At 38.6% G+C, this 14833-nt stretch overlaps 1 long non-coding RNA gene across 1 annotated transcript; it reads left to right on the plus strand.

The window, feature by feature from the left end:
- Positions 1-610: 610 nt before the first annotated feature.
- On the plus strand, positions 611-9072 carry LOC132599709 (uncharacterized). Its single transcript, XR_009566957.1, has 2 exons — positions 611-747; positions 8584-9072. It is a non-coding gene; the product is annotated as an uncharacterized LOC132599709 (long non-coding RNA).
- Positions 9073-14833: the final 5761 nt, after the last annotated feature.

Below are 14833 nucleotides of genomic sequence, written 5' to 3' on the forward strand. Positions count from 1 at the left end.
CATATGAATATGTGTAGTGTGAATGAATGTGAGTCATAGATTATGCCGAATATCGCATTATTATCGCTTAAGCGCTTTCGTGTCGTCGTTACGAATTTTAGTTTGGAATTGAGCATTTAATGACTTAAGATTGATGTTGAGATTGTACGGGCTGATTTGAGGGTTATTGTGCGTTGATGTAATTTGTATATTTTATGAAAATGGTATCGTTATATTGTGAATTGTGATACAAAACATGAATTGAAAGTCGGAAGTGTGCCCAGTGGGCTGCTCACGGGTAGGGGCTGTTTTCGGCCAAAAATTTGGAGAAATTGTGGATTGTTGGAAAAATTATGTGAATTGTTTAGAATGTTCTTGAATGTTGTTAGTATGGGTTTGGGTTAATAATCGAATGTACGAACGATATTGTGGCTTGAAAGTAAGCCATTGAATTGAATAATTGGAAAGTTGTCGAATGGTGTAAAAGAGAGCTACTATTATTATTTTGCCTTTCGAATTGATTATCGATGTTGCTAGGTTGGTTATTGTGGTTGTTGTTGTTGATTTTGAGCGAGTTAAATTCTCGGGATGACCTATTTATAGGGGAAATGCTGCCGAGTTTTCTGTAGAATTTAATGTTAGTTGGAATAAATGGCTTAAGTGCCTATGTTTAATATTGGATATTCGTTGGCATATTTGTAGACCTTGGGGAGCCCGAGGCGTAGATTGGAATTTACTTTATATTGGCCATCTTGGAGTGCGTACGAGGTATGTAAAGCAACCTCCCTTCTTTTTGGCATGTCTTAGTTTTACATAGGCTAGATTAGAGCCTTAAGGAAATTCCAAATCCGAAATCCGAGCATGATATGATCTATATATGTTCCTTGGCACTCTTATGTATGATTTGATGAAATATGAACCTTTATGTATTTGAAATAATCGCTTTCCAAACTTTGCGCAAAAAGGTTTCACTTTAAAGAACTTCGGAATTTCTGAATGCCATACATTTCACATAAATGCTCGGATTACTCCAATATTTTTATAAAAGTTTACATTATGTATGATACGTATGTTTTTCATAGGCGGGCCCGACTTGGGTAAATACCCGTCCGTGGGTCCCGCGACTTTCCTTTATGTAATTCAGAGAATCTTTGAAAGAATTTGGTATGATTATTATTCCGATTTCAAATATGATCATTTTACTTATGTTTGAATTTATGATAATGATTTTATGCACATGACTACTCACGACTCTACTCGTGCATTCTGTTATTCCTTTCGCCGAGTCCCGGGCCGGTTCTGTTGTCGTGCGCATTTTGATATACTCCGGAGTTATGCTGTGTTTATGGTTCACCGAGCTACTCGCAAAAGAGGGTCGGGTTCCACCTATATTTGGTGTTATGCTGTGTATGGCGTTATGTTGTGATGTGATATGTGACGGGGATACGGAGATTTGAAACTTTCTGGTGTTATGCTGTGTTATGGCGCCATCGACGGGTGGGCGACCATATTCTTCTGTACCCTATGCATTCCTTACATATTTTTTAAAGTAAGCAAATTTTGATATGTTGGATTTGCACTTATGTTTGGTACTTCCATTTCGTTTATGTCTCAGATTTGCTTTCTGTATATTCTGCTTTGCATACTCAGTACATATTTCGTACTGACCCCCTTTCTTCGGGGGCTGCGTTTCATGCCCGCAGGTACAGACGCACAGTTTGGTGATCTACCCATTTAGGACACCCTCTTCTGCTGTTTGGAGTGCTCTTCTCATTTCAGAGCACACATTTTGGTATATATTCGTTCGCCATGTATATATGTATTTGTTCAGGGGCACGGCGGGGCCCTGTCCCGCCATATGATTCGGTTTGTCTGTTTAGAGGTCTGTAGACGTATTTGTGGGTGTGTTTGCCTACTTCTGTACGGATGTGTTTGCATGACTCTATTCGTTATGGCAGCCTCGTCGGCGTGCATTTTGTATATGTTTGTGGCAGCCTTGTCGGCGTGCATTTGTATATGCGTTTTGGGCCGTTGTGCCATTTGACAGCCTTGTCGGCTTTTGACATATTTGATAGCCTTGCCGGCTTTTTGATATATGTGCATATGTTCGGCGATGTATATTCCGCCGCCTCTACTGATTCTGATATAATGTTTTGTACGCGCAATCGCGCAAGATAATATTCGTTCTCAACTCTGTTTAAAAATGATTATTTAGTTTGTATGTCCGTTTGGGTGTCCAAGTAGGGCATCAGTCGCGGCCCACGGGGCTGGGTCGTGACAGAAGTGGTATCAGAGCGGTTTGTCCTTGGGATGTCTACAGGCCGTGCCTAGTAGAGTCTTGTTTATCAGTGTGTTGTGCACCACATCGATAAACAGGAGGCTACAGGGCATTTAGGATGTTTCCTTTCTTTGAATCTTAGATCGTGCGATAGAGCCAGCCGTAGGAAATGAATCTTTTTCTGCTAACCTTTAATTTCAGCTGAGGACGGTATCGACGTAAGAAAGTGACCGATGATATTGGAAGCTATACCGTACACAGGTAAGAAATGGTATGAAAGATGTATGTCGGGGAAGCTATTTGAAGTATGACGGAAATATAAAGTTGAAGATTGAAAAGAAAAATAAACAGGAAGATGTCACTGGTGCCGTTTGAGTTGGGCACGTGAGGTAAGTCTCGACATCTGTGTACTTTTGTTTGCAATTGTTAGCCCTGTGTGGCTACGATATGATATATAAATACGTATATGTGTTGGCCCTGTGAGGCATGGTCGGTATTTCCTGTGTACAGGTTTTGGGATAGTAAGAAATACAGAGGAACCTCTGCCCAAATTTTGCCAGAAATATAAAGAGAGAAAATGAGATATAAGTTCTTAACATGTTTTGAAAGTCGATACCGATAGGGTGAATCTGTTATGTTGGATTAAAGTTAAGAGGTACCCTCCATGGCATTCGTAAGAAGCATTATCCTTGATTGGGAAATTTTATTCCGAGAAAGCATATATGAGTAGCAAATTCGTAATTTATCTAAATGAATCAGAATATGTTCCAACCACATGTTGCTTCAGAAAAGCTTATGTGAAAGGCAAAAATGTCCAACGATTAAGTTTCGATTCATTTGAAGAATACTAAATGTATAACAGGCAGTTGGGAATTGAATGATTCACTTACGACTCAAAAAAAAAATATATATATATATATACATATGTATAAATATGGAGGTAATTATGTGAATTAAGTACCAACGGATTTCGCGATGTTCGTCGGATTTTAGTGTTCTTTTGCTGGTGGTTGGAGAATGCCTTACAGTAATATTTTATCAGCCTTCATCGACTAATTGGAGATGGAATTTGTGGAATAAAAACTTAAATTTGTGGGCTGTTTAAAATTATATATGTATATGCATGAGGAGAAAAATATTGAGGATTTACAGGAGGCGACACGGTGACTATATAGTCAGAAAAGTAAAAGAATTCTCTCTAGATCGGGGTGGGACCCGCTACGAGAACGTTTTGAAAGTTGTTAAGACCCCGATTTGCCTTAAATTACGTGATAAAAGTCGTGCAGGGAAATTGATGCAATTATACCGGCCTTAACGTGTCTAAATGCATTAAAGTTGTAAGGTTAAGCGTGCCAGGGCCAGAGCAATTCTGGGATGGGTGACCCCCGGGAAATGTACAAAATATTTTGCAAATATGGACATAAGAGACAAATAGGAAATTTGGAGTAACCAAAAAGGAAATTAGAGTATGTGGAGTGATTAGAAACTTTATAAAGGTCGCGTGGGCTGAGACGGATTAGATTAGTGAAAAAGGGAGAAAGAGCAACGCAGCTCCAGAATTAGAATGAGTTTGAACAGATGATTGAAGACGCTTTGTAAAAGAAATGCTAGTGATATATATATATATATATATGTATGTATAGGACTCCCCATTTATGACTATGTCGATCGCTTAGTGAACCTTAATAGTCAGCGTTATAATATATGGGAGACATTAACAGAATAGAATTTATGAGACAAAGTGAAAGGTATGATACAGATGTTACGAGATAAACAGATATTGGTTTTGCTATGGGTTGAGATTGGAAGATGCTAATACGACGATATTTTGGAAGGAAAAGAGAATAATTGAGTGGAAGGTAAAGAGATCAAAGTGTTAGCAAAAGTGCACCGTAAGAAACGTAATTAAGCAGAGCTTCTAAAAGAGACGACGGGCAAAGCACGAAATTACTTGCGAAAAACGATCTGGAATGTAATAATGCAGGGCAAAAGAAAAAAAAAACCTATGGCATGAAATGATGAATCATGCGAATATTAAGTAATTTGACTATCGAGAAAATAGAACGACGGATAAGGAACGGGTATGAAGGAAGGATATGATTATTAAAGGATAAATTGCTATATTAATTAAATTATTCGAGTGCCAGCTATTAGATAAGATTTGTACTTTATGAATGAGAATTTCATCACTTCGTAATTTTGTTAATATCTCGTACGAAGGTAATCAAGTTATAGATTATAAAGGAAAAACATGGATACGGTATAAGCACAACCCCAAAAGAGGGGGAGCGGAGGAAAGTGAAGTAAAATAAGTAGAAATAGAAACAATTGACACACAGAAGATTGAAGCGATCAAAAGTTGGCCTAGGTCTTCGACATAGACCGAAATACGCGGTTTTTGGGGATTAGCCAGGTATTACAGAAAAGTGGTGAAGGACTTTGCTTCTATTACGGCACTATTAACGAAGTTAACTCAGAAGACCGTGAAATTTCAGTGAACCGGTACGTGTGAATGCAGTTTCCAGTACTGGAGGAAAAATTAATTTCAACTCCAGTCTAGCTCTTCCCGAAGGGCCAGCCGGGTATGTTACTTATTATGGTGCTTTTGGTATTGGGATAGATTATGAATTAGTGCAGCACAGTCAAGTTATGGCCTAAGCTCCCCGGCAGTTCAAATCGCACGAAGGAAATTATCCCATACATAATTTGGAATTATCCGCGGCGATTCATGTTTTGAGAATGTGGCGGCATTACTTACATGGGGTCTACGCTGGTATTTATACGGACCATAAGAGCCCCAGTACATTTTTAAGCAAAAGGGAGCTAAATCTGCGGCATAAATGGCTTGAATTATTGAAAGATTATGATGTCGATATTCTATATCATCCCGTAAAAGCCAATGTGGTAGCTAATGCACTTAGCCGTAAGTCCATGGGTAGTTTGACTGATGTACAGTTTGATGAGAAAGAATTGGTTCGTGGAAATTTATCAGTTAGCTAGCCTTAGAGTCCGTTTGGTCGATTCTGGAGATATTGGGATTTTGTTCGAGAAGTTGCTGAATCGTCGATTATAGAAGAGGATCCTATACTTGTACAGTACAAAGATACGACCTTTGATAAAGAAAAGACTTAGTTTGAAATTTCGTCTGAAAAGGATATTATTATACGGAGGCAGATTATGTGTGCCTGACGTTGCAGGGCTGTGATGACCAATTATGGGCGAAGCACTTAATGTTCGACATTCTGTTCATTCTGAATCCACAAAAATGTATCATGATCTAAAATATTTATGCTGATGGGATGGTATGAAAAAGGGACACTGCAGAGTTCGCTGGCCAATGCCCAAATTGTCAGTAAGTCAAGATCGAGTATCAAGGGCCGGACAGGTTGCTTCAGGAATTAGAAACTTCAGTTTGGGAACGAGGAACGATTCGCATGAACTTCATTATAGGCTTACCGCGCACTCAACGCGGATACGATTCTATTCGGAGTATTGTTGATAGATTAATGAAATCAGCCCATTTTCTTCCAGGCAGGACTACTTGTTCGGCTGAAGGTTATGACAGAGTGTATATTAATGAGATAATAAGACTTCACGGGATTCCTATATCTATTATAACCGACTGAGGTGCTCAGTTTACGGCTAACTTCTGAAGATCGTCCCAGGAAGGACTGGAGACTCAGATGGGTCATAGCACAATATTTCATCCTCAGTCCGACGGACAGGCCGAGTGTGCTATTCAGATACCGGAAGATATGCTATGGGCCTGTGTTATTGATTTTAGAGGTTGTTGGGGTGATCATTGTCGCTAAGTGAATTTATTTATAATAAAAATCGTTATCACTCCAGTATTCAGATGGCACCATATGAGGCTTTGTATGGCAGGAAAAGCAGATCTCCGATTGGTTGGTTTGACGTGAGTGAGATTCAGTTAATTGGTCCAGATGTGATCCAGCAAGCAGTCGATAAAGTGAAACTGATTCGAGAGCGACTATTAGCGGCCCCGAGTCGACAGAAATCTTATGCTGATAAACGACGTCGACCGTTAGAGTTCCAGATTAGCGATTGGGTATTTCTGAAAGAGTCACCTATGAAAGGCGTTATGAGATTTGGCAAGAAAGGAAAGCTCAGTCCGAGATATATTGGGCCTTATCAGATTGTTCGCAAAATAGGCAAGGTGGCCTATGAATTGGATTTGCCAGCTGATTTGGGAGCGGTACACCCGGTATCCCATGTTCCTATGCTTCGTAAATATATTGGTGACCCTTCCAGAATTTTTCCTACAAACGATATACAGGTCACCGAGGAGCTATTTTATGAAGAGCAACCTATAGCCATATTGGATCGTCAGGTAAGAAAGTTGCGGAATAAAGATGTGGCTTCTGTTAAAGTACTGTGGCAGAATAATAATAACCGCGAGGAATTAACCTGGAAGGCTGAGGAGCAGATGATGAAAAAAAAAATCCTCACCTATTTTCGGCACCTTCAGGTAATCCAAATTCTTTGTTTGATTATGTTGATTTGTGATCGATTTGTATATGATGGCTATAAAAGAAACTCTCCCGAATTTGAGTAAGATTAGTAGCATTAATCCAACATTCGAGGACGAATGTTCCTAAGGGGGGGAGGATGTTACGTACCGTATTTTTATACATTGGGACAACCCGGATTAACTATGACAATTAAGGGCCAAGACTATTCCGGGATTTGACGTCGGGACTTTTGACCATTTGATTTTATTTTGAGACATAAGTTGAATATGAAATTGATGGCATTGGACACTTAGGAAAAATTGGGACCACAATTCATAAAAATGGAATTTAAAAGTCTTGCACCAAAAGCCATGGTGGCCGTGTGGACTTGAAATGGTCCCACACATTGTGTGGCCAATTTTAATTGGTCCAACACATGTGTGGGCCATAAACAAAGGGAGATATTTGTGGATACAAAAAAAAAAAAAAGACTAAGTCATCTTTCTCATTTCCCACTTCTACACTTAGAGAAAAATAACAAGACTTGGAGAGCCTCCACTCCCCCATGGTTCTCAGCCACAACCAAGAAAAATCAAGTCCCATTTTTGCCTCTCTAAAATTATTTCTTTGGTATAAACCCACTATTTGGAGGTCCCTAAGTAGCGTGGAAGTATTGTTTGGGTCATTCAACCACTCATTTTGCCCATTTACAAACCCTAGCCTATTGGTGGATTGAAGAATAAAGGTGAGTTCTAATCTTGTTTTTGGAGTTATAAATGTTGTATGCATATTGTAGTATGCTAAAATGGATAAAAATCATGAAATATGGAATGTTGAAGTTGGGTCTTGTGTTGGGTGTGTTGACCGTGTGAAGTATATGTGTGTGGTGTGGTATTGGGTTGATGAATTAATTGCTTGTAGCATATTGATTGTCGTAGAGTGGAGAAGAGAATAAAAATCATCGATACATGTATATGTGTAGTGTAGCCGTGTATATAGCCTCCAAATGGTAGCAAAGAATGAATTAATATCGCTTAGCGTCGTAATGGTTGTTGTGATGATTTGTATGTTGGAAATGAGAGTTAAATGTCCCGAATTGATATAGTAAGCGTTGCGGACTGATTTGGAGAACTTTGTGCATTTAATGCAATCCTTATATATGAGAACCATTAACATATGAATATGTGTAGTGTGAATGAATGTGAGTCATAGATTATGCCGAATATCGCATTATTATCGCTTAAGCGCTTTCGTGTCGTCGTTACGAATTTTAGTTTGGAATTGAGCATTTAATGACTTAAGATTGATGTTGAGATTGTACGGGCTGATTTGAGGGTTATTGTGCGTTGATGTAATTTGTATATTTTATGAAAATGGTATCGTTATATTGTGAATTGTGATACAAAACATGAATTGAAAGTCGAAAGTGTGCCCAGTGGGCTGCTCACGGGTAGGGGCTGTTTTCGGCCAAAAATTTGGAGAAATTGTGGATTGTTGGAAAAATTATGTGAATTGTTTAGAATGTTCTTGAATGTTGTTAGTATGGGTTTGGGTTAATAATCGAATGTACGAACGATATTGTGGCTTGAAAGTAAGCCATTGAATTGAATAATTGGAAAGTTGTCGAATGGTGTAAAAGAGAGCTACTATTATTATTTTGCCTTTCGAATTGATTATCGATGTTGCTAGGTTGGTTATTGTGGTTGTTGTTGTTGATTTTGAGCGAGTTAAATTCTCGGGATGACCTATTTATAGGGGAAATGCTGCCGAGTTTTCTGTAGAATTTAATGTTAGTTGGAATAAATGGCTAAAGTGCCTATGTTTAATATTGGATATTCGTTGGCATATTTGTAGACCTTGGGGAGCCCGAGGCGTAGATTGGAATTTACTTTATATTGGCCATCTTGGAGTGCGTACGAGGTATGTAAAGCAACCTCCCTTCTTTTTGGCATGTCTTAGTTTTACATAGGCTAGATTAGAGCCTTAAGGAAATTCCAAATCCGAAATCCGAGCATGATATGATCTATATATGTTCCTTGGCACTCTTATGTATGATTTGATGAAATATGAACCTTTATGTATTTGAAATAATCGCTTTCCAAACTTTGCGCAAAAAGGTTTCACTTTAAAGAACTTCGGAATTTCTGAATGCCATACATTTCACATAAATGCTCGGATTACTCCAATATTTTTATAAAAGTTTGCATTATGTATGATACGTATGTTTTTCATAGGCGGGCCCGACTTGGGTAAATACCCGTCCGTGGGTCCCGCGACTTTCCTTTATGTAATTCAGAGAATCTTTGAAAGAATTTGGTATGATTATTATTCCGATTTCAAATATGATCATTTTACTTATGTTTGAATTTATGATAATGATTTTATGCACATGACTACTCACGACTCTACTCGTGCATTCTGTTATTCCTTTCGCCGAGTCCCGGGCCGGTTCTGTTGTCGTGCGCATTTTGATATACTCCGGAGTTATGCTGTGTTTATGGTTCACCGAGCTACTCGCAAAAGAGGGTCGGGTTCCACCTATATTTGGTGTTATGCTGTGTATGGCGTTATGTTGTGATGTGATATGTGACGGGGATACGGAGATTTGAAACTTTCTGGTGTTATGCTGTGTTATGGCGCCATCGACGGGTGGGCGACCATATTCTTCTGTACCCTATGCATTCCTTACATATTTTTTAAAGTAAGCAAATTTTGATATGTTGGATTTGCACTTATGTTTGGTACTTCCATTTCGTTTATGTCTCAGATTTGCTTTCTGTATATTCTGCTTTGCATACTCAGTACATATTTCGTACTGACCACCTTTCTTCGGGGGCTGCGTTTCATGCCCGCAGGTACAGACGCACAGTTTGGTGATCTACCCATTTAGGACACCCTCTTCTGCTGTTTGGAGTGCTCTTCTCATTTCAGAGCACACATTTTGGTATATATTCGTTCGCCATGTATATATGTATTTGTTCAGGGGCACGACGGGGCCCTGTCCCGCCATATGATTCGGTTTGTCTGTTTAGAGGTCTGTAGACGTATTTGTGGGTGTGTTTGCCTACTTCTGTACGGATGTGTTTGCATGACTCTATTCGTTATGGCAGCCTCGTCGGCGTGCATTTTGTATATGTTTGTGGCAGCCTTGTCGGCGTGCATTTGTATATGCGTTTTGGGCCGTTGTGCCATTTGACAGCCTTGTCGGCTTTTGACATATTTGATAGCCTTGCCGGCTTTTTGATATATGTGCATATGTTCGGCGATGTATATTCCGCCGCCTCTACTGATTCTGATATAATGTTTTGTACGCGCAATCGCGCAAGATAATATTCGTTCTCAACTCTGTTTAAAAATGATTATTTAGTTTGTATGTCCGTTTGGGTGTCCAAGTAGGGCATCAGTCGCGGCCCACGGGGCTGGGTCGTGACACCCTTAAGAACTCTATTTTTTGCTTTGACTTCAAAACTGTCACGACCTAACCCCGTAGGTCGTGACTAGTGCCCGAGTCGGACACTCGTATACACACCTGTAAGCTATATGATCAATCCATAACAAAATATAACATGGAACTTATAAAGACCAAAACATAGTCTCAGAGCTGTCGCATAAGGTATATATATATGTCCGGCAACCTGTCTCCTGATGAGTCACAACTATCAACCAAATAACACAGTACATAAGCCGATAAGGCTGTCATAACATGTGGGAACGTCCCTACTATATATATACGCAAGCCGACAAGGCTGCCACTACGAAATGATAACACAAGCGAGCCGACAAGGCTGCCACTATGAAACGATAACACAAGCGAGCCGACAAGGCTGCTACCACAACACGACAATATATATGCAAGCCGGAAAAGCTGCTACAACGATAGAACACGTATACTGATCACATCTGAATACAACCCACATACATGTCTACAGACCTCTAAGGGTAACAACAGTAACATATGACGGGACAGGGCCCCGCCGTACCCCTGGACAAAATACATATATGCAACAAAAGGATCTGTACCAAAGAGCTAGGCTCCGGAACGAGGGAGCACTCCAAGATAGCTGAATAGATATCCTAAGCTGGCGGATCACCAAAACGAGCGTCTGTACCTGCGGGCATGAAAAGCAGCCCCCCGAGGAAAGGGGGTCAGTACGAAATATGTACTGAGCATGTGAAGCATGAAATATAGTAAACAGGATCATACTGAAACAAGGGCTGTAGAAAACTAGTACAATAACCAGAAAACTACCAGGCTTTCCTTTGAACATAAATCATACGTGTCAATATCATACCCAGCCCGTTATAGGACTTAGTGACATAACTAGATAGTCATCCTGTACATATACATATATAACGTGTCCCGGCCCTCTAGTGAGGGACTCGGTAAATAAAAGCATCATATACATGTACATATAACGTGTCCCGGCCCTCTAGTGAGGGACTCGGTGAATAAAGTCATCATATGCCATCCTAGCCGCCATCCCCATATCATCATATCATCATATACATATACATATAACGTGTCCCGGCCCTCTAGTGAGGGACTCGGTGAATAATGCAGTGGATCTGTGCACGTAAACATGTCCTGGCCCGGGCTCAGTGAAAGATGTAACAGTATGCACGAGCAGAGTAGTAAGTAACCATATGCACCCAAATCATCTTTTGAGACTCAATAGATAAGTAGACTAATTAATTCTCGAGTGTCAGGATGATAGCCATATTAAGTTCTCTCTAAATGTCATTACGAACTATATAAAGGAAAGTCTCAGGGATCATAGACATGTATCAAATCAATACGAGACAACTTATGAAAGTTAAGGACATTATTCATTATAGAATCCTTTAGGAATAGGAAGTTTTATGCATCATTTACTATTCAATCATATAAAAGACTCGAGGGCAATAGCTCGACTATCCTGAGAGTTCTAATACCAAGAAGTGAATAAGAATCATAAATCATACTCGGAACTTGTGAATAGAATTACCCCAAAGCTCATATCATATCTTACTTACATCTAGGACATGCCAAAAGAAAGAAGGGATAGGCTTTACATACCTGTTAGCGGCTATTCGTAATCCGTTCGTCTCGTCGCTCTTTTAACCTATTTAATATAAGATTAACGTTATCGTTAGCAACTATATTTTCTAGTCCACAAATCTATAACCCATTTCTTATTGAACCTATATTTTATTTTATATAATCTCGTTTAGGGTTTTCTATTATCTAAAAATTTAGCGAAAATCCGGCAGCACTTCCTTTATATTTTCGCCTATCCCAAATTTCCAATTGCCCTACTGTTGACACCGAAATACCAACAACAACAATATATATAATAAATTCTCCCAATTCAACCCATAACAAATTTAACAACCCAATAAATCTTCTTAATACATTTCAACCCACAATTTCGCATAACAACGATTTCATGCAATTTTCTTCTTCCAATTTCGTCCAATACAATTTTAATAATTCCACTACAATACTATTAAAAAAATTACACCATAAAACAAGAAAATCTTACCACGATTTTCTTGGAGGAATTTCTACACTTAATTGCTCCAATTCTACAATTTCTTCTTCTCCAACTTAATGTCAAATGTTGCTATCACCTCCTTGAACTTGTATTGCACTTGGAATTAATCAACATGGCAACAATATATTTTTTCCTCCAACCGTGGCTGGCCGAGCAGCCATGGAAGTTGCTACAATTCAATTCCTTTTTTTTTTCTAAGTTCCAATTGAGAAAAATGCATTAGAATAGTAAGTTGATTCATTAATCCACCTTTTATATATGGTCCTCTCTATTATGACACGTTTGTGCCACTAGTTTTGACCAATGGCTGCCATGTGACAGCCTACTTTGGTGCCACGTGGCAGCCCATTAATATATATATATATATATATATATATATATATATATATATATATATATATATTTTAATAATCGGGTGGGGCCCACTTTCTATTAATTAAATTAATTAATTAATTACTAATTCCCACTTGATAATCTAATCACAATTAATCAACTCCTAACCTCCAATAATATTTTTACACTAAATAAAATTTATAAACAACTTATGTTTTAATTAAAATTGAAAATTAAACGTTTCTAATTTTTGTCCGAAAATGATTCTGCTTTTAGCTCGAGTCGATTTGCTCTCGAATAATTCGACGTATAAATGTATGTGGTATAACATCCTTCCCCCCTTATAGAACATTCGTCCTCGAATGTTAAACTGATTCTGAACTCCCAATACTTTCTCAAGTGTCCTCTTATTCAATCACGCCCTTCACATATCTCTTCCATTGGTCGATTCACCATAATTCATTATAATGCATTCCAGGTCCTTACTTAGTCATTCGTGTAATATCTCCTCTTTCTGTTACTCCTCGAGGTAATAATTCCATGCCTTTGTCTTTACTCTTCTCTTTATTTCGTAGTTGGTTATCAGCTGTATTCCGAGCTGTTCTGCTGAAGTGTTACTGTCTCTCTTATTTGCATACTGCTCAGTTGTATTGTCATCAATTGATTCAGACTTGTACTCATGATGCGTGTAATCATGACTCGACTTTTTCTTTTTTTATAGTTATTCTCTTAAGATATTGTTTCCTTCATCTTATCTCTTAATCTTTAAATAAGATTTTTATAACGCGCAGACGTCCCTCGTCGGTTCATTAGACTTTAATATCCTTGAAGTATTGCATGCCTCTGTTAACATGTAGACCCTTCGCAGGTTCTACGAACAAAACGAAATTCCCCAGAGGGTAACATTTTTCCACTCCAATATCCTTTCTTTTATCTGTTGTTATAGTCCGTATTCTGGAATCCTCAGCATCATGTGTCACTCTCTGAATTTCTTTTAAGGGTCTTTAACTATCATTTGTTTTTACTTCTTGATCTCGATCCTTAGGATTGGCTATCAAATAGCGCTAGGGTTCCCTCATATTATAACTTTACTGTCGTCCAGTAACCAGTAACCCGCTTATTCCGATTGTCTCGGTTAAATCATTTCACAACTCCCCTTATTTCACCTTGTAATATTTTAGGCACATTATCTTGGGTCATTTCTTTATCTTTACTTCAACTCTTCTATTGCCCCTTTACTTAAATTTGCACTTAGTTCTCCTATCACATATCCTATTGCAATCTTTACACAAGTATGTGTAGGTGCTCAAATCAGCCCAATAAATACCTTAGCGTTGCCTCGCTAGTCTTTATACAGACCCTATATTCTCCTCTTATATCTTTCAATTGATATCAAGGCTCAACTATGGCTTTTGCCCTTAGTACTAATTATATATCCGTAGTTTTGCCTCAAACCATCTTTACCTTTCCTCGATGTATCCAAAATATCGCACCCACATTGTTGTTACTGAATTCTTTACTCTTCTTACCAAGTACTCACTTGGTCTCATTCTTCGTAGGTTGCATAACTATTCCCGTACAATTTGTACAAACTACGTCAAATCTTAGTCATAGTCTTTCCTTCTCCTGGCTTATTCTACTTGGCATATTTTATTGTACTATCACTCACTTGCTATCTGTTTCGCCATACTCCTTCCCCTTCCTCTATCCACCATTTGATTCCTACTATCGGAGGTTTTTCTATTCCCTCTCCTTTGCTACTTATGGTTGCAGTATCATTAGCGAACAACTTTCCTAACATCTTAGCCTCTAATCCGACATAGCGTTACTGTCTTTCACAATATCTCTTAAGTTACTCGTTACCATTCTCCTGTCGTATTCTTCCATTTTATAAGCATCCACCTTCTAATGTCATATTATCCAAGATCGTTACCAATAATTCTCAGCACAGTCTCAAATGTCATCTTAACTTCTATCCGTTTATTGCTGGTCTTCAAATCTCACTAACTTGTTTCAGCAAGGGACCTCACTTAAAGTTTAAGTATTCACATTAGACGTGTTGCAGTGTCAGTTGATTTCATCTTACACTTGCATTTCTCTCATCCACTTCCCCCCTTTAGGGTGTACCTACATCATTATCTATTTATATTCCGCTCTATTCCTCCATTTCCAATTTTCAAATTCCTATGATTCTTTTTCCAATACATTTGGTATACTGCACCATATCCATGTCTTCC

This window comes from Lycium barbarum, chromosome 6 (assembly GCF_019175385.1).
Source record: "Lycium barbarum isolate Lr01 chromosome 6, ASM1917538v2, whole genome shotgun sequence".
Classification (NCBI taxonomy): Eukaryota; Viridiplantae; Streptophyta; class Magnoliopsida; order Solanales; family Solanaceae; genus Lycium; species Lycium barbarum.